Source organism: Podarcis pityusensis (genome assembly GCF_964106645.2).
Source record: "Podarcis pityusensis genome assembly, chromosome: Z".
Classification (NCBI taxonomy): Eukaryota; Metazoa; Chordata; class Lepidosauria; order Squamata; family Lacertidae; genus Podarcis; species Podarcis pityusensis.
This window is the reverse complement of record NC_138044.1, coordinates 44,888,096-44,909,023: the sequence shown is the minus strand read 5'-3', so window position 1 is coordinate 44,909,023 and position 20,928 is coordinate 44,888,096.

The following is a 20,928-nucleotide window of genomic DNA, read 5'->3' as shown; positions in this document are numbered from 1 at the left end:
CTGGGGGGAAGCAGGGGTACGCATACCCCTAAACATTTTGTGAATCTCAGTTTGGCCTCATTGAGGGATAGTATTTCAATATGAGTAGGAAAATGAGGGTACCCCTAAACATTTTTTTAGAAAAAAAGCACTGGGTATAAGAGACAGTCTAGAAGCGGGTATTTGCAAGAAAATATGGGAAGTGGGTTTCCACTTCCACCCCACAAATTCTCCATGAAAGCAGTGGCAGAGAAACCCTCTCTGGCACCTGGGGCAGGATGCCAAGGGGTGGGGCAAACCGCCTGGTGGCGCATGTGCAACGTCCGTACAGAGTGTGCACGCGCAGCAGCCCGTATGGTCGCTGTGCGAGAGGCAGACCGTACGGTCGCCGTCTAAAAGGCACGCCTATATGGATGGTATGCAAGAGCGGAAGCCCATATGGACGCCGTGCAAGCAGCGCCCATACTGACTGTGGCACACGGGGCGGACCGCCGCCTCCGCCCCCCACTTCGTACGCCCCTGCATGAAAGGACCCTATGCAGTTTTGTTCCTTATTTATTTTTAAATGCTACTTACTTAATCTCTTCCTCATTGCTCATCCCTGAATTTTTTAACAGGTTGTTTTTTTAAAAAAAGGTTTGAACCTGGGGTTTGACTGCATTTTGGGAAGGGTCCAAGCACACCTCTTCAGGCCAGTCTATCAGGACCATTTCCCCCAGGCCTCACTTATTCTCCCCTGTGACATTAGCCACATTACTATGATTTTTAAAAAGTTTGCTAAGTTAATTATGCTGCAGAGTTTCATTTTACAGGACTCTGAAATCAAAAGGACCGCCCCCTATAATTAAACAAACTTTGAATCTTGCCAAGAGATACTTAAACCATGTGAGCATTTTTTTTAAAAAAAACAAACCCTCGACATTTTAATCTATCTGTGACTTTGTGATAATCTCATAATGACTTTGATTTCATTCCTTTTGTGTCTTTTATCCCCTTCCTTGGAAGCTAGTTCAATTACAGTAAAGAAGGAAAGCAGGGTGTATTTTGTGACCTTCGTTTCCACCTTTTTGCTATTTAACCAGAGTTTTCCTGCAGAGAGCAGAGTGGATTTAAAATAATAATCTAAGCCTTGAAATCTTAAAAAAATAAAATAAAATGTTTCCTCACACATAACATGCAGTGTGAATTTGTGATGTTCTCCCTAAAGCAATCCCATTCCCTGTATTGAGTTAGATCAAATATCAGTGTTGAGCAACATCATGTTGCTTATCACCCTGATTGATTGATATTCGGCTGGTGAGTTGTGCCATATACCATGGTCCAATTTTAGATGGACTTGTAAGGTTGCGGTTAGGCATTTGTTAAATTTGGTTTGGGGGGGTATGCTTGGCTGTGCCTGCCCCTCCAGTGCTGCTGCTGCCAGGGTATTCCATTAAAGGAATCTGGGGGCTCGTCATACTCTTGTCCGAACCCCTGTCAAGGGGCTAGGGCCATGCAAGAGCCTCTGCCTCTAGGCGGGAACAGATAGTTGCGAACCAATGCCTAAGCAACCACTCACATTCTGTAATCAATAAAGTTGTGGCCAAAAAATTATGCCAAAAACCTTAAACAAAAATTCTGTATGAATTGTGTTTTATTTGAGGGTGGCTTGGGGACCACAACACGCAAAGCTTCTTTATTGCATTTACTTTCTTTGAGCCAATTCTTTAGAGGCTGTTCAAACTCCCACTATTTGATCCCTGTGCATAGGAGCGTACAGCTAGATTATGATAACAATGATGATGATGACGACGACGACGATGGTGGTGGTGGTTTATTATTCAGTCAACAGTACAGCTAGTACTGAGAACTCCCTGTAAACCAGCCTGTGTAAGAATAGCTCTTACCTTGACATGCTAGATTACTGCATCCAGGGACTTCTTTCTGCAGGGGAGCGTTTAAAAATATGATGCCCTTGCACACACTTGCAACCTGAAACAGAATAGTCCTGCACTCTTCCACTTTATTTTGCACCATGTGTAAAATGGCTGTGAATGGGCAGACTGACCGACTAAGTGGGGTGGGGAATAAGCCTTAAGGAGTTGCATGTATATAGTTGCTTTGGGGAAGCGGATTCAGCATTAAAACCAGAGCTCTGTTGGCTGTTCTCCCATTTTAGCTATGGTGGAAGGAGTTCCCCCCAAACTCTTAATTTGATAAGATTCTCAGCTTTTAAAATCTTGTTTGCTACCATCAATTCTTTCACCAGCTACTGTCTTAGCACCCTCCCCCCATTCTGATTATTTCATTATCATAAGACATCCCATAATGAATAAAATGAATAAAAATGCCATCGTGCTACTACACATCAGGGGTGGATCTGCACACAGGAAAAGAAACACTATAAATAAGTCAGAAATCAAATTGTTATAACAAAAGAGAAAAAAACCTATGGAAAATCACCAAGATTTTATTTTATTTTATTGCTCTCCAATACCATCTGGTCGAAACACTGTTGTTGTTTTTACTAATGTAGCCGAGTCCCAGGTTTGGTTATATGTTGACGTCACTGAGTGCAAATGAAGCCCATTCAGAGTGAGGGTAATGCTTTCCAAATCAGTAAGTCATTTTGCCATCTTTTGAGGCAAACACAAAAAAATGTAAAAATGAGTATGTGCTTTTTAAAAGGTCAATTAAGATGCTTCCCCCAAACCCTCCCTTTCATCTCATTTAAGTAGATAAATAGGTACCGCTGTGGTGGGAAGGTAAATGGCGTTTCCATGAACTCTGGTTTCTGTCACGGTGTTCTGTTACTCCAGAAGTGCCTTAGTCCTGCTGGCCACATGACCCGGAAAGCTATCTGTGGACAAAGGCCGGCTCCCTCGGCCTGAAAGTGAGATGAGTGCAGCAACCCCAGAGTCACCTTTGACTGGACGTAACTGTCCAATGGTCCTTTACCTTTACTTAATAGAACTTTGATTGTTTTTCTGCCCCTCCACACAACTATATTTATAAATTAGCTGATATATGTTGAGTCTTCAGAACATACTCTGCACCTCTCAAGGAGACTGAACCTGTAAAAAATTTTTCAAGAGCAGCATGCAACTCAGAGAAGTGGGGACTGGGAGTGTAAACCTATATCTTATGGATAGTGTTCCTTATTCAAGGGCACTTTGTCTTTGAAAAAGAGCCATCTTTGTGAATCAAACATATTTTAAAACAGATGATAAATTTCTGGCAGGGTGTACCAAATAAGTAGTTGGTACTATCTGGCAGTTCTCCATCTGATATTATGAGAAGTGTGTAGATTTTATGCTAGAATACAGTATACAACATAAAAAAACCCATATTGCCTTTAAACATTTTACATTTGTTTGCTTTTATCTCTTTCTGCATAGGGGCCAGAACAGGTTCTCTACAAAGAAAAAAAGGGGAAAAAAAGGCTATCATACAATGCAGGCAGTGTGATAATGGGAATACTAAGAATTAGGGGTTATTTCAAAGTTGAGAGTTATGGCAAAATGGACAGAGGGGAGCATCTTAAATCTGCAATGGCCGTTCCCGTAAATAATTTTTTTTATTATTTCCCATCCGTCATTTCTGTGAAGATTTGTGGCACCCTTTGATCAGATGACTTGTCCTTGAAGTACGGTTATCCTTAAAAAAAAAATTTGGTGTGAAATATCAACTGTTCCACTATGACAGAATGAGTTCAGGCAGGAAGCCTAAAAAACACTCGATGTAGCCCTTATCATAAGAACAGGAGAGGATAAGAACGAAGCTTCCAGCAACGAAGCGCTAATAGCCCACTGTATTAGGGATGGCAGAAACTTAATTCTGACAATGAATTAATTCAGGTGATGACAGTATTTAGCTGCTAATTTATTTTATCAAGAAAGCCAACGAACTGTGGCTAACTGGCACTCTTGCCAAAATGTTCTGACTCACTGTTGCAGTAAAGAGGCTCTACCTTTTCATTTCATTTCATTCAGATATAGATATAGATATATTACTTTTTTCAGGTGGAACTCTCCAAAACCTAGTTCTGTGACCTCTCAGTTGGGCGCCATTGCCATTATAAGAGAACAAAAGAGGCGTTCATGGTAAGTTCTGGCACCTCTTTTTCTAGAAAAATAGCACTGTATATATTGAAGTTGAGAAACAATGTTCAAGCATAAATGCTAGAATGCAGCTGCTACTACTACCACCAATACTGAGGCAGGCCCAGTTCTGTCCTATCCTTTTCTCCATACATAAGAACTATTTGTTGGGAACTACATTGGGAAGCTCCATACATTGAGAACTCTTTGTGGGTGGTCCCAACCCTGGATTGGAATTCCACCCCACACAGATCATATTAGCATATCCTCCAACATGATGGGATGCCCATCTTCTGGGCTGCATTCCTGGGTGAATTTTTTTCCCCAGGGTGAGAATGTGGCACCCATAGTGGCCGCCACTCTCTCACATGAAAAAAAATGCCCCACTTTCCCCAGGACAGTTGTGGGGTATTAGCACAATGACTAAGCATTCTTAATGGCACAGCGTGGGACAATAAGAGGAGAATAACACCATGACATCAGCCTCTTAGCATATATAGTGTATGTTTCATGTGTTAAAAGCTTATACTTTATTTACTCATATTCATCTCTCATGACGAAATGGCTTCTAAGAGGTTTACAGGAATGAAATCCATACGTAATTGCAACACACACTACAACAATTCCACCAAAACAACATTAAAAATTATTAGTTAACATTTCTGGCTGTTGTTGGGGTGGTTGTTTTTTGTTTTTTTGTTTTTGAAGAAAGGAAGAAAACAGGCTCATTTAAAAAGCATAGCCATTTAAATAGTTTAAATGAGCAATTAAAACAATTAGATCAGGAAGTTCAAGTTTAGGGGAATTCTTGCCTTGGAACAGGTATGAATTCAAGAGCGGACAGAATGCCTGTACTGATGGGGGCTTCTTACGTTTCAGCAGCAAGGTCATTTCGCAACACCAGTGCCACCAATGACAAAGCCCACCTCCATGTTACCACAAGCTCATGATCATCAGAGCAATATTACCGTAATCCTTATAACATCCCAGTCAGGTAGGTCAGTGTTATATTGCATAGGAAGAGGAAGGCTGAAATTTCTCGGGCCACAGATTGAATCTAACCTTAGTAATATGTATATTTTATCCGTTTATGCAGATAAATTCATTTTTAAAAAAGCAAAACGGTGGTGATTCCCCCCCCCCTTCTTTACCAAGCTTCCAGTTTTAGGTTGCAACAAGGATCCTTTGAGATAAAGTTCCATCAGCTCCCTGTAGTGCCTTGATCTGCCCTTGTGACTGTCTGTTCTGTTTTGGGGGCAAACAACAGATGCCTTCAACTCTTTTTTTCAGAAACTGCAAAAAACTCTTCAGTGGCTACAAAAATGGGGAGACATGCTCACTAGTCATGCCAAGAGAAGCAGCATGTCACCGATTTAAAAGCAATCCAAACGAAATAAATTCTTCTGAAAAGGGGGAGCCATTTCCTCCTGGAGGGAATCAGAAATGCACTGGGAATTGCACCTGGAAACTTCCATTCCGAAAGGTAATTGCTATTCTCCTCCTTCCATTCTCACTTGAATACCTTCTCCAGGGGCCCAAGTGCTGAGCCCTTTTCAAACACCTTGGAGGTACGGTTCAAATAAATATGCTTCTTAATGTTTCAGTGTGCAGGTTTTTTAAGCATATAGTTTTTCCTCCCTTGCTGGAGCAGTGGTTAGAAATCAGACTTCACACTGCATGTGTGAAGTCTGGCTTCAGTCACTGCACAGGGAATAACGAAAAGAGGAGCACATGGAGCGGGGGAGAGAGAGCGGAAAAGAAACCAAAGACGATGAAGAACTTGAAAATGCTAAAAGGCAAGCAAAGAAAACGTCAAGAAACTAAAGAACAAGAATAAGGGGGATGAAAGCAGAAAGCCTGTCTGTCCATCTGTCTTTCCATCCAGTTCCCAAAGTTCCACATCACTTAATTCCTACTAAGATTTTATATTGATGAGTAAATAGAATGCATGGTTTGATTTGATTGATTAATTATATTTCTATGATGCTTTTCATTCAAATGAATCGCAAAGCAGCTTACAAACAATAAAAGACAATAACATGAAAGAACATAATAGAACAGCACAAATGCAGCTAGAATAATATAGAATAATTAACAAATCATCAGTGAAACAATCACAATCTATAAAAAGCACTGTTAACTAAACCGCTTCTGGCGCAATGGAACACAATGACAGAAGCCAGAGAGCACGGAAACACCGTTTACCTTCCCGCCAGAGTGGTACCTATTTATCTACTTGCACTGGCGTGCTTTCGAACTGCTAGGTTGGCAGGAGCTGGGACAGAGCAACGGGAGCTCACTCCGTTGTGGGGATTCGAACTGCTGACCTTCCGATTGGCAAGCCGAATAGGCACAGTGGTTTAGACCACAGCGCCACCCATGTCACTGTCATTATGGCAGTGCACCTGCTTTGTAAATAAAAATAACCAGGGAGCTCTGCCCCCTACCTGTGTTGCTCACTGACACCTCCTGTAATGGCCTGGGATTCGGACTTGGAGGCTGAACCTGAGGGATCCCAGCCTGCACAGGAGTCCCCGCCTCCAGATCCAGCTGAGCCAGGGCTGGGGCCTGAGCCTGAAGGGTCCTCACCTGTGCTGGATCCTCAGGTGCAGGCACCAGCTGAGTCTGCTCAGGCCCCTGAGGTGATGGAGGACACATTGGCTGCAGGTGCTCCACTCTCAGCTCCGTCAAGGGAGGCTGAGGTTGCCTCTGGGTCCGGTAACCCTCCAGCCTCTCCTAAGCTGCAGAGGCTCAGGGCAGAGAGGCGGAGGGAACTAAGTTCCCACAGGAGGAGTGCTCGCCTCCAGGCCAGGAGAGGCGAGTCTCCTGTGGACCGGGGCCGCCCTATGCCTCAGGGCAGATAAAAGCCAGTCAGCCCCAGTCCCAGGTTGTGGGAGCAATGTTGTTGGTAGCCTGTTCCTGCCTGTACCCTGTCCTGCTCTTCTGCTAGAGTTCTTGACCCCACCCAACTCCCTGCCTTGGGCCCCACTTCAGCTTTAATGGACAGCCTCCATACCGCACCCTTGACGTTGGACTGGACTCGGACCTCGCCGCACGGTTAACCCTTGGGACCAGCACACCTCCTCCCATCACAACACCCTAAACCTTCCCCTTTCAACCCCATACATCTACTAAGGCCCTCTTTCACCTTCCTAACTCCATTTCTGAAGCCTTTTTCTTCTGTTATTCAGTTCTTCTTTGCACCTACTTTTCCCACCTCCATCCTCATGCTACTCCTTTTTTGCAACCCCGCCTTGCACGCAGTCCTCCCCCATGGTAACTGTGGGGATGATTAGGGAGGCAAGAGAGAATATATTATTTCATGATATCCTTCCTAACTTGCGCTAGCAAGTTTCATATTCTAGCAGAGTTCCAAACATCCCCCTTTTTAAATTATGCAACAATCAGCTTGTTGCTGACTCATCTGAGTCTTACTATTATTTTCCTTCCTGGAAAAATCTTTTCTAATCCCTCTTAAAAAGAATAAACACAAGAATCTGATTAACGTTAATGTAAAAGTAGTTTACTCACAGATTCATTCAGGTTCACAGACATATCCCTGAAGGCAGGCTTAGGTTACATAACAACTAGAACCATTCCATAAAGAAGTTAGTCCCAAGTGATTTCAACTAAGCAGTCACTTCTCCAAACACACAGCAACATACAAAATGGAGAACACACACTGATCAGAACATGGAGGCCGTGTGCTCCTCCATGGTAGCACAACAGACCACACCCTCTTCAAGTCTGTCCTAGGAAGTCTTCTCCTGAGTGGTACAAAACATCCCCTAACATGCCTGCCGTAGGAATGTTGTACTTGACTGCAGTTTTACATCTCACAGTAACTTGCTGGATCTTTAGCTACCTGCCAATACATTGCAAAGAAGTTGCAAGTGATGAACCTTCAAGGGTTGCTGCTGTGGTGTCATCATTTAGGGGACCCCCCATGGCACAGAGGGCCCCAGATCTCCACCCTGTGGTCCAGTCCTAGTGATGCTACAGGGTGCTCACAGTGTTACTCAGCTCGGTTTTAAGGTACAAAGCCCTGGCTTTAGAAAACATTGAAAAAGAGAAAGAGGGGAAGGGGAGAAAAGGTTTCAAAGTAACAACAAATGCCAAAAAGGGAGAAAAGACCTTTTTTTGTACAGCAAGGACATCCATTTGATTCGGACAAATGTGACTTCAGTAAGCTAACAGATGAGGCTTGAGAATATTCTGTATTTTGATGCAACAGGTGGCTGTGCATGACTTACAGTGAGTTATGGTTTTAATCTATTTTCCTAAGTGGTAAAGCAATCGCTTGGAATCGGGGTATGTTTGCATCCTTTCCTGTGTTGGCATAATCATTACCATTATTTACTAGCCAGATGGCCATCTTAATGACGGGCAAGATGTATAGGGAAGGATGGGGGGTATTTTACATTGTGAAGACTCCATTGGGGGAGCACAGGCACTATCTGCATATCCAGGATTGTTATCAGTCAGAGCCACCAGTATCAGGTAGAGATTTCACCATGATTTATATTCAATCAGCGACAAATTATGATCCTACCAGAAATAGGTGTTAACAGGGCTGATGTTTCTGCTTGTCTGTATGGCCACATGCTATACACTGCGGGAATTTCATGTGCACAAAGTGGAACAACGCTGTGCTTCCCGGTTCACCATGTCCTCTTAAAATCCATGCATTCAGCTTGGACATATGTGATGTAAGAGCAGCTGCTCATCTCTGCTGCTCACATGTAATCACTCTGCTGCAGATGTTTCCACTCTGAGCTCACAGGCCGGTCCCTATTTTCATCCAAGGAATGTTGGAGGGTATGAGAATAGACCATTGGCCTGATCCATCAGACTCTTTGTATGTCCTTAAATACAAAGGAAGCAGGGCCAGCAGGGTGTGTGATGTTGGCGATGGACACAGGAACACATCCTGTCTCCATCTTGTACATGGAAAACCCCCTGCAAGTATATATTTCAGGCTCATGTGTCAGTCATAATGTATTTCCAGATTGCTATTCGAAGGGCCTTAAAACTGCTGAATCCACACTGAAATGTAATTTGAATCTCCCAGGCTCAGACATCTGCCTACCCTTCTGCTTTGGCAATTTCCAGGTCAGGCTATGATGTACTCTCCATGGAGTTACTCATGGAGTAAATAACAAGACAGACAGACAGACAGACAGAAATAAATGTTTGCTGTGATTCATTATACTATGGGCGGCCGTTGGTATAATTGGAAGTTCCTTCGTATTGGAGGTGGCTGCCACCATTTTGCCAAGCACTACCCAGTTCACCAATATCGCATCAATTTTTAAAAGAGCTTAATTGACTGCCTGTTTGCTTCCTGTCTCAGTTTAATGTGTACATTCTTACATTTTAAAGTCTGATGTGGATGATGTGGGAATGTTCTGGGGTGCAGGAGGGGATATACTGACTAATTATATCCTTATCCAACTTGTGCTAACAAGTTCCCAAAATATCAGCAGAGTTTATAAACATTCCCCTTTAAGTTCGCAACGGTAACATGTGCACAGGTTCGCTAGAACCTCTATAATAATTACTCTGGTAATTTCCCCTTTTGTTCCCTCTTAAAATACAAGACACGACACAGTCTTTATAAAAGTATAAAAGAGTTTACTCACGTTCTGTTCACAATATGATCCCAGAAGGCAGACAGCTTAAAAAGGTTACATACATTCAGAATCTATCTTGTAGCAAGATAGTCCTTATCTCCTCTCTTGGCTGGGAGCCAAGAGAGCACCCTTAGATGTTTCCTCATCGAAAGAAAATGGCAGAGAGAGAGAGTGGCTGCCTGCCCTGTGCTTTTGTCATTACCTGCACAGGTGAGGCCACACTCACCTCTGGTCACATGCGGAGGAAGTCCGTCCCCAGGAAGTTTACCTGCTTGCTGGACAGACATCCCTCCCCATGTTCTGACATGTACACTCTAGGAATGTTGTCATTGACTGCTCCTGTGTTTACATCCCACATACCCCTTCTCAGGCAATACAACATATACAAAACATAAACAACTTTATTCAACCACCCAGAGTCCCAGCTTGACACGTAGATTCTGGAAACTCTCTCTTGGTAGGGGTTTCGTCAGGATGTCAGCAGTCATCTCTTGGGTGCTGCAGTAGGATAGCTCCACAAGTCCATCCTGGATCATCTGGCGTATGTAGTGGTATTTAACCCCAATGTGTTTTGTTCTGGCCAGGAACTTCTCACTCTGCGTCAGCTTCAGGCAACTTTGATTGTCCTCTAGCAAGCTGACACACCCTTTTCTCACCAACCCAAAGTCCTTTATGAGTTGATCAAGCCAGGCGATCTCTCTGCAGGCTTCTGTTGCTGCAACATATTCTGATTCTGTGGAAGATAATGCTACACAGCTCTGTTTATAACTGCCCCATGCAACAGGTCCATCCCCAAACATGAAAACATGACCACTTGTTGATTTATAATCAGCATTATCCCCAGCCCAATCCGCATCAGTATACCCAACCAACTTAGGGTCTCTGACGGCTGGTAACCTTAATTTACAATTCATGGTACCCTTCAAATATCGCAACACCCTCTTTACACCTGCCCAATCATGCTCAGTGGGAGAATTAACTTTTCTGCTAAGAATCCCCACAGCATTAGCTAAGTCAGGTCTACATGTGGTAACTAAATACAAAAGTTTACCAATTGCCGACCTGTAGTCATTGTTGTCTGGCAACTGCTTTGAATCCTGCTGATTCTTCAGGAAGTCAGTAGCCATCGGTGTAGCAACTGGATGTGCGTCTTGCATCTGCATGTGCTCAACTAGCTCGTGGATATTCTGTCTTTGGCTGAGAAGAAATGAGCCGTCCTCTTCTCTTTCCACCTGGATCCCGAGGTAGTACTGGACATCTCCTAGCTCCTTGACCTCCACCTCTTTGCTAAGGTGTTTTACTATCTGTGTATAGTCTCTCTCACTTGCTGTGGCAATAATCAGGTCATCAACAAAAGCTAAAATATATGAGAATTGTCCATTATTTGACTTACTGTACAAGCACTTGTCAGCATCGCCTTGCTTGTACCAAAGTTGTGTCAGCATTTTATGCAACTTCTGGTTCCAGGCTCTAGCAGCCTGCTTAAGTCCATAAAGTCCTTTCTGGAGTTTGCACACTAAATGTGCTTCATGTGGTTTTACAAAACCTTTGGGCTGTTTCATATAAATTTCTTCAGAAATCTGCCCATGTAGAAAAGCGGTAGCAATGTCTATGTGTTTTACTCTCATTTTCTTGGAGGCTGCAATGCTTAAAAGCATTCTTACGCTGGATAACTATGAGGTCACCTGGAAGAACATTAAGAAAGACTTAGAAATCTGGGAGAGAATGAGATTATCTTTTTTGGGGAGGATAGCAGTTATTAAAATGAACGTTTTGCCTAGAATGTTATTTTTATTTCAAACCATCCCGGTACTTAAAGGTTTAAAGCAATGTAAAGAATGGCAAAGAGCCTTGGCGAGATACATCTGGCAGGGAAAAAGACCGCGAATAAAAATGAAAATACTGGTAGATAAAAAAGAAAGAGGGGGTTTCTCCCTTCCGGACTTATGTTTATACTATGAGGTGGCGTGTTTATCGTGGTTGAAAGACTGGATAACGCTAGAAAACAGAGACATCTTGGATCTTGAAGGCTTCGATAACAGGTACGGGTGGCACTCGTACCTGTGGTATGAAAAGGTGAAAGTACATAGAGGCTTTTTAAACCATATTTTTAGAGGGCCAATATTCCAAGTATGGGAAAGAAATAAAAACCTATTGGAAAGGAAGACACCCTGGTGGATCTCACCAACAGAGGTGTTAACGGTCAAAAAAGTTAATATGGAAGGGAAGAATCCTACCTATGAAGAACTGACTAGGAAAACGGATCAAGGTATAAAACTTAGACCCTATGAAGAGATTAAAAACTCATTTACTGGGTGGTTGCAATACCACCAGGTAAATGACCTGTTAAAAGAAGATAAAAAGAAAATAGGATTTGAAGATAAAAAATCCAAATTCAATGTGGAAGTTGTTGAAGGAAAGAACAAAATACTGTCTAGAATATACGATATTTTATTGGAGTGGTATACAAAAGACGAGGAGGTGAAGGAGGTTATGACTAAGTGGGCAATAGACATCGGCTATAACATCGATTTTGAGAGATGGCTAGAATTATGGAATACTAACATGAAGTTCACGGCATGTATGGCATTAAGGGAAAATATGTGGAAAATGATATTTAGGTGGTACCTCACACCAGTGAAACTGGCTAAGATCTATAGGTTAAAGAACAAAAGATGTTGGAAATGTGGAGAAGTAGATGGTGACTTCTACCATATGTGGTGGTTATGCAGCAAAGTGAAAGGCTTTTGGGAATCGATTTATAACGAGCTTAAAAAAATTTTTAAATACACGTTTCCCAAAAAACCCGAAGCCTTTCTGCTAGGAATGACAGGTAAAGAAATCAAAAAAGAAGATAAGGTACTATTTTTATATGCCACAACAGCCGCAAGAATCATGTTAGCACAAAATTGGAAAACGGACGCCATACCTAATATAAGTGATTGGCAGATTAAATTAACAAATTATGCCGAGCTCGCTAGAATAACAGGAAGAATAAGAGATCAAGATGAACAGAAATTTCATGATAATTGGATTAAATATTGGATATATATTGGGACTAAACTTTAAACGGCACTGGCGGGATTGGAATAACTCTAACAGTAAAAGGTTATTATGTAAAAGAGATAAAATACGTGAATATAAAGTCTATTTGATACTTACCAAAGGAGTGGAAGGAAGTTCAAGGCTTGGCAGAGCCTAAAATAAATGTATTTATGATTTATGGAATGAATATATTATGTGTAATTTAAGTATTGGACTTTGTATAAGTTTATATGTATATATGTATAATACCAATAAAAATTTATCAGTAAAAAAAAAAAAAAAGCATTCTTACGCTGCTGTACCTCACAGTTGGTGCAAAAACTTCATCATAGTCTTCACCAAAACGCTGTGAAAATCCCTGTGCTACAAGTCTAGCTTTGTGGCGCTGCACTTCTCCTTCTGACCCCTTCTTAACCTTGAAAACCCATTTACTGCCAATGGCCTTTTTACCGGGAGGCAGCTCAGTGAGTGTCCAGGTCTTGTTCTGATGCAGTGCATCCATCTCCTCCTGCGCGGCCTTCCTCCAGAGACTGGCTTCTGCAGCTGGCATCTCCTGTATCTCTTCCCAAGTGGAAGGTTCCTGTGGAAACGCCGACCCTGCAAAGTAGGACAACCGTAATGGTGGGACACCTTTGTTGGTTCTGGATGAGATCCTGACCTCTGGTTGTGCGACCGCATCAGCTTCCTCATCCTCCTCCAATGCAGGCATGTCCCCATCTGAGTCCTCATCTTCGTCTCTGGTGCCGCCAGGGTTCTGGTCCTCTGCGTCTTCTGGTGCGTCACCTGTAGGGGGCGCTGTAACACTTGAAGGCAGATAATTACTTTGTGGGGTCTCAAAAGGGAAATATACGAACTCTTGAGTCCTTTCTGACTCATCTGAAGAATCCACAACAGTGTTCTTAGTGTCTACTTTTCCATATTCATCAACATAAACTGCATGGTATGCATTTGTCTTACCAGTTTGTAAGTCCATAATTCTGTATCCTTTGCCTCCAGAGGCGTATCCCACAAGGATATCTGCTTTTGCCCTGGAGTCAAGCTTGTGTCTGTGTTCCTTGGGCACGTGGAAGTAACACGGACTTCCAAACACACGTATGTGCGACAGATTGGGAGCTTTCCCATGCCAAAGTTCAAATGGTGTGCGCTCTGCTCCTTTAGTTGGCAGTCTATTCTGCAAATAGACCGACGTGTATACTCCTTCGGCCCACAGCTTCTGTGGCAAACATGCATCCTTTAGCTTGCACCTTGTCATGTCCATAATGGACCTAAACTTTCTTTCAGCTATGGCATTCTGCTGTGGTGTGTAAGGAATTGTGGTTACGTGTGCAATTCCTTCCTTGGCCAGGAGAGCCTGCATTTCATTTTAGCAGTACTCACCTCCATTGTCACTCATTAACACAGCTGGAGCTCTCTGGAATTTATTCTTGACCATGGCAATGTATTCCTGGAGCTTGTCCACTGTCTCACTCTTCTCTTTGAGGAAATATACAACACAAAATCTTGAAAAGTCATCCAGAAATATTAAAATATATCTATTCTTTCCCAGCGAGGGAACATTCATGGGTCCACATATGTCAGTGTGCACTATGTCAGCACTTTGTTGCTTCTTTGTTCTGCACAACATGGAAATGAAGGTTTTACAGCCTTCTCAGTAATACAGCTTATGCACTTTGTTGGAGCTTTGTTGCTCTGCTTTACCTGCAAACCTCTTACAAGATCTCTTTTCTGTAGATCCAGAATGACGTTAGTGTCCCTGTGTCCAAGCCTTCTGTGCCACAGGTCCAGATCTGCCTCATCCTTCTGGCTGGAATGTGCCACTTTTGCAGACTGGTTCTCTGAAAGATCAAGCTCATATACACCATTTATTAGCTTTGCTTGAGCAAACACTTTGCCATTTTTAGTCACTTTACATCCTTCATTTCCAAATGTGATCTGGAAACCTTTCTTGTCCAAAGTGGACACGCTGATTAAATTGCAGCTCAGCTCTGGAACATACAAAACTCTAGAGATTGTGTTCTCAATACATTCATTGTTTATATTGCATTTCAGACTCACGGAACGTGCACCTTTTGCTTTAACAATGTTGCCATCTGCAATCTCAATTTCAGATCCTTCTTCATCATTTATTTCATTAAAATAGTCCTTTTTATGACAAAAATGGGAGGATGCACCTGAATCCAAAATCCATTTATTACGTTTATTTTCACGATTCTGGACAGTTAAATTCCTTTCTTGCAGTAGCCATGTGCATTCACATTTCCCCTTCTTTTCCCCTTTTGGCTGAAAGGGGTGGGGTTTCTTTGTTTCAGGAGCTCTGCAGTTCTTTGCAATGTGTCCTTCTTTGTTACAATTGAAGCAAATCACTTTCTTAGGCATCTCTTTGGACTTTGTAAATTGCCTAGATGCATAACTGCTGTCCTTGATTTTAGCATTTCTCACTGGAGATTCAGCTCTATCTCTGCATTCTTCTTTTAAATAACCAATCAAGTCTTTAAAAGTCAGACCTTGTCTATGATCCATCAAACTTACAAATGCGCTAAAGCGTGGTCCAAGTGATGATAACAAAAATGCTATCTTGGTATCTTCATCAAAAGCTTTGGGAGTCAGATCAATTCTTTGAATAATCTCAGTAAACTTGTTGATGTGCTCTGTGAATTCCTCTTTTGAATTCATCCTCAATCTGGTTAATTTACACACCAAGTTTCTGAAGCAGTTTATGCTAGATTCTTCATACACGCGCTCAATATCTCTTAATATTTGAGATGCATCATCTGTACTATTTATTAATGATAGCTGCTCATCACGAAGTCCACTCAAAATTATGTGTCTAGCTTCACTGTTCATGCGTTTCCAAGCACTTATCTTGGCTAAAGCTTCCTCAGACGATCCCGTAGGTTGAGGGTCTAAAGCTTCCAAAATGTGCTTATAATCTAAGCATGCTATCAAGCGCTGCTTCCAGTGTATGAAATTGTATTCATTCAGCACAGGCATTCCTAGCTTTGCATCACTATCAAAAGCTGCTCTAGCCATCTTAAAATCCAAAATCCAAAATTCAAAATTTGAAAATTGTTCAAAATTTTAAAATTTCTCAAAATTTTAAAATCAAAATCTCAAAATGCAAAACAATTCTTCACTGCCTTGGGTCACTGTGAACTCTGAGGGAAGGGGGGGGGGGTTGCTTAATATCCACTGCACAATGGAACAAAGGACCATGTGCTTACCAGGAAGTTAACTCAGAAAAATACTACTCAACTTAAAATCACAATCCAATGCAATCCTTCAAAAATACGCAGAAATATGCAATACTGGGGCCACTAACCCTTTGTGGGAATGTTCTGGGGTGCAGGAGAGGATATATTGACTAATTATATCCTTATCCAACTTGTGCTAACAAGTTCCCAAAATATCAGCAGAGTTTATAAACATTCCCCTTTAAGTTCGCAACGGTAACGTGTGCACAGGTTCGCTAGAACCTCTATAATAATTACTCTGGTAATTTCCCCTTTTGTTCCCTCTTAAAATACAAGACACGACACAGTCTTTATAAAAGTATAAAAGAGTTTACTCACGTTCTGTTCACAATATGATCCCAGAAGGCAGACAGCTTAAAAAGGTTACATACATTCAGAATCTATCTTGTAGCAAGATAGTCCTTATCTCCTCTCTTGGCTGGGAGCCAAGAGAGCACCCTTAGATGTTTCCTCATCGAAAGAAAATGGCAGAGAGAGAGAGTGGCTGCCTGCCCTGTGCTTTTGTCATTACCTGCACAGGTGAGGCCACACCCACCTCTGGTCACATGCGGAGGAAGTCCGTCCCCAGGAAGTTTACCTGCTTGCTGGACAGACATCCCTCCCCATGTTCTAACATGTACACTCTAGGAATGTTGTCATTGACTGCTCCTGTGTTTACATCCCACAGATGAGAACTTAAGTGTCCAAAGGAGCACCTAGATCTATATAGTAGAATAATTTATTTGTCCATATCAAACCTTCTATTTTTAAATATTGTTCAATGAGAGTTTACTCTCTTCCCGCTGTAGTGTATCCATGATAGATGGCAGCCTAGGTTGAACTTAGCCTTACCCTCTTGTGTGTTGAGTTGTAATGGCATGCACTTGTATCTAAAGCAGAGAAAACCCATTACAAAATGTCGTTTCAGTGGGTCTGAGCATGCCCAACATTGGGTGCAACTCATGGTATCTTCTCAAAGCTGTAAGTGGCATGTTCCTTTTTTTAATTATCCTGAGGTTGGAATGTAGATCCAGGCAGATATGTTGAAATTAATTGGACATTTCTTCTTAATCAGCAAGCCATGTGAACTGCAATTTTAATTCCAATAAGTTGTGCAATTGAATTAATCCCACTTGACCTTTCTATAATATTCCAGAAAGATTTATGGCTTTTCATTTCTTAAACATTGATCATGGGGTACTAATGCAATCAATCTAAGGATTTATATTCTTGAAATATTGCTTTTATGTGTTGATGTATTACCTGTTTTTTTAACTTTTTTATGAATTGTGGCATACAGACAGATTTGCAGATAAAACTACCCCTCCCCCCGTATCTGGATATTGAGAAAGGATATGACCTGATTCCTAATCCTATGTTGTATTAAGACAGTATTTAGAATTATTTATTTGGATTTTTCATACCCTCTATATACCAACAGATGTAAGACAAGTGACTTCATGTAGAAGCTCTTTGTTCCTTCCATCCTAGGTTTCTGTTAGGAATAGACGAATCTGCCAGTTTAAGTTCCTCTCACTTTCTCCCCCCCCCCAAAAAAAAAAATTTATTTCGGTTCGCCATATTTCCACATCAATTTTTGGTGTGTGTTTTTAAGCCCTCATAAATTTCAGGACACATTATCTTCATACACATTTTTGAAGGCAAGCATTTGTTACATGGACTGCAAGAAGACCAAACCTCTCCATTCTTAAGGAAATCAGCCCTGAGTGCTCACTGGAAGGACAGGTCCTGAAGCTGAGGCTCCAATACTTTGGCCACCTCATGAGAAGAGAAGACTCCTTGGAAAAGACCCTGATGTTGGGAAAGATGGAGGGCACAAGGAGAAGGGGACGACAGAGGACGAGATGGTTGGATAGTGTTCTTGAAGCTACCAGCATCAGTTTGACCAAACTGTGGGAGGCAGTGGAAGACAGAAGTGCCTGGCGTGCTCTGGTCCATGGGGTCACGAAGAGTTAGACACGACTAAACGACTAAACAACAACAACAAATGTCTTACAGTATATTCAAATCTTCCTGCAAACAGTTTTCCTAATGCATGCACACTATCACCAAATATTCATTTTCATTTTTAAAAGAAAGATCTATTCATTAAATACATCTTATGAAGTTAAACCACCAACAGTAACAAATTTACCCACTCCCAGCCCCCTCAAGTAGGAGAAGATGGTTTTAACAGTGGGGATACATTGTTCCATAACCAGCCATGTGGTGGGTGCCAAATTTTATTGTTTTTATTTGAGCAGGTTATAAATGGATACCATATTTCCATTTAGTCATCAGTGTCTTGAGAACGTTCAGTGCCGTTTGATAAGTTTTTGCATCAAAGCAATCATCCGTATTTACCGTCTCAAAAATATAAGCTGCAAATGATCCAAGTTCTTCCAATACTGTGGTATAAATTGGCAGGCCTCCACAGGAAGTTCCTTATGTTCCTTATGTTGTGAGTTCTTTCGGTCTTCATGAAAAGGAGTTAACAGAGCTAGTTCCAGTGTGCATAGAACTGTTTGTTGTGTAATGAGCCTAATTTATTTGAACAAATCCATCCAAAAATGTCTGTCTGTCTATCACACTTTTTGGGTTGGAGAACCACATTACAAAATTTAGAGAAGCACAATTTTTAAAGCTGCATTTAGGTTTGTATACTCTTTTTGGGAAGTGCAGATTACAGGAGGCTTGCATTGAAACGTTACATGAAGCAAATTAACCCTTTCACTCTGAAGAGATTTATAGGACCTGTTGGAGGTCAGATGCTTGAGACCAGCTGACTGATGGTTTAGGAAAATGGCAAAACTGGTTCTGCAATGTAGGTGCCACCCTAGAACAAAACTCAACCTGTGTGACTTAGGGTAGGGACACAATATTGGTGGCATAGATGGCAAACCTCCAGAACCAAGTCGCAGGGTGTTCCAGTTCAATACTTCCCCCAGTGTCCCATACTTTTAACAGAGCACCATGAATATAATTTTGATTTTTTTTTTCTATTCCTTATAAACAGAGGTGCCTTCTTCAAAGTACAAGTTCATGGTACAAGTTTCTCTGGAAGAAAATCCAGGGTTGTCTGATGAATCATCCAAGGACAAGTTGAGTGGGCTCAAAATGGAACCATTATGTCTGACGATTCAGTTTCTAAATTAAGGAAACTAACAGCTGGCCATTTGCTGACACAGTAGCAATATTTTCTTCCTTTAGTCCTAAGCAAATAGCTCAAACTTCTTTGGCTTCAGCTTTCTATTCATTTTTTCCTTTCTTTTTAATAAGGTTAAAAGTGCACTGTTTGTGACTACATCTTTCTAACAGACAGTGCTGAATCTTTGCTTATTCATCCAATTCTAGTTTCTAGTTAAGCCCAGCAAAGAGCAATTTCTTTTTTTCTTTTTTAAGATTTTATTTATAACTTTCATTTAGATATATTACAACAAATATTCAATCATAATTTTAACATTTCAAACTCTGACTCCCTTCTCCCTCTTTCTGTGGTTCTTTACATTTCTTTTCATCTTCCTGCATACTCCAAATTAACATATTATTTTATATATCTATTCCCGTATATATCCCATATACATATTGAAACTGCAGGTTTTTACATTAATCCTGTCAATTTCTTAATCTTTTTACAGTTTGTTTGTAAATATTTGATAAACCATTTCCATTCCTTTCTTTAAAAATTGCTATCTTGGTTTCTTATTCTCTCAGTAAGTTTCACCATTTCTGCGTAGTCCATTAACTTCTGTATCTATTCTTCTTTTGTCAGAACCTCTTCTTACGTCTATTATTGGGGAAATAACATTCTTGCAGTGGTGGCTGCATACATAAATAAATTTCTATACTGTTTAGGTAGTTCTGATCCCATAATTCCCAAAAGAAAAGCTTCTGGTTTTTTAAAAAATAAATGTTATCTTAAACATCTTTTTCAGTTCGTTATATATCATTTCCCAGTAAGCTTTAAGCTTATTACAAGACCACCACATATTAATAGGTACCTTCTTTCTCTTTACATTTCCAGCACATATTTGATTTAGATTTATACATTTTTGCCAATCTACTTGGTGTTAGGTACCATCTATATAGAATTTTCATATAGTTTTCTCTTAAACTATAGCATGCTGTAAATGTTATATCCCCGTTCCATAAATGTTCCCATTTAACATTACCACTTTAACATTACAGTTTAACACATCTCTAGTTGTGATGTTTGTTCCCCAGACCCTTGCCTTTTAAGTACTTCCTTTAGATGATGATATTGTAAACATCTTGTTAACATCTCTTATAAATCCTTAAATTCTTTTAATTTAAACTCCACCTTCTTCTCTTAACAAATTTCTATAAGTTACCAAATTTTCCATCATATTTTTATTTTTCACCATTATGGCTTCCTAAGGTGAAATCCATAGTGGTGTTTTGGTCTCCAACAAGTTTTTATATTTAGCCCATACTCCATACAATTTTTTCCTAATTATACTACTTTCAACTTTTCATACCACAAGTAAGTGTGCCAACCAAAAATATCATCATGACTTTCTAGGTCTAAAATATGTGAATTCTTCAATAACAACCATTCCTTCAACCAGCACAGACAAGATACTTCATAATATAATCTCATATCTGGCAGGGAAAACCTCCTCTCCCTTTCGCATCTATTACTATTTTATATTTTAATATTTCATTCTCTGTTTTTTCCCCCTTGCCATATATATTTAGAAATATCTTTTTGCCATTTGTTGAAACAGTGTGTTGCCAATCACTGGTATTGGTTGAAACAAAAATAACATCCTTGGTAATAAATTCATTTTAATGGTCGACATTCTACCCAGTAATGAAAGTTTCATTCTACTCCACATTTGAAAATTTATTTTAATATCCTCCCAAAAGCAATTTATTTCTTCGTCCATTGCAGTGCAGAGCCACGAGGCCCAAATATATACCACACAATTTCACCATTTA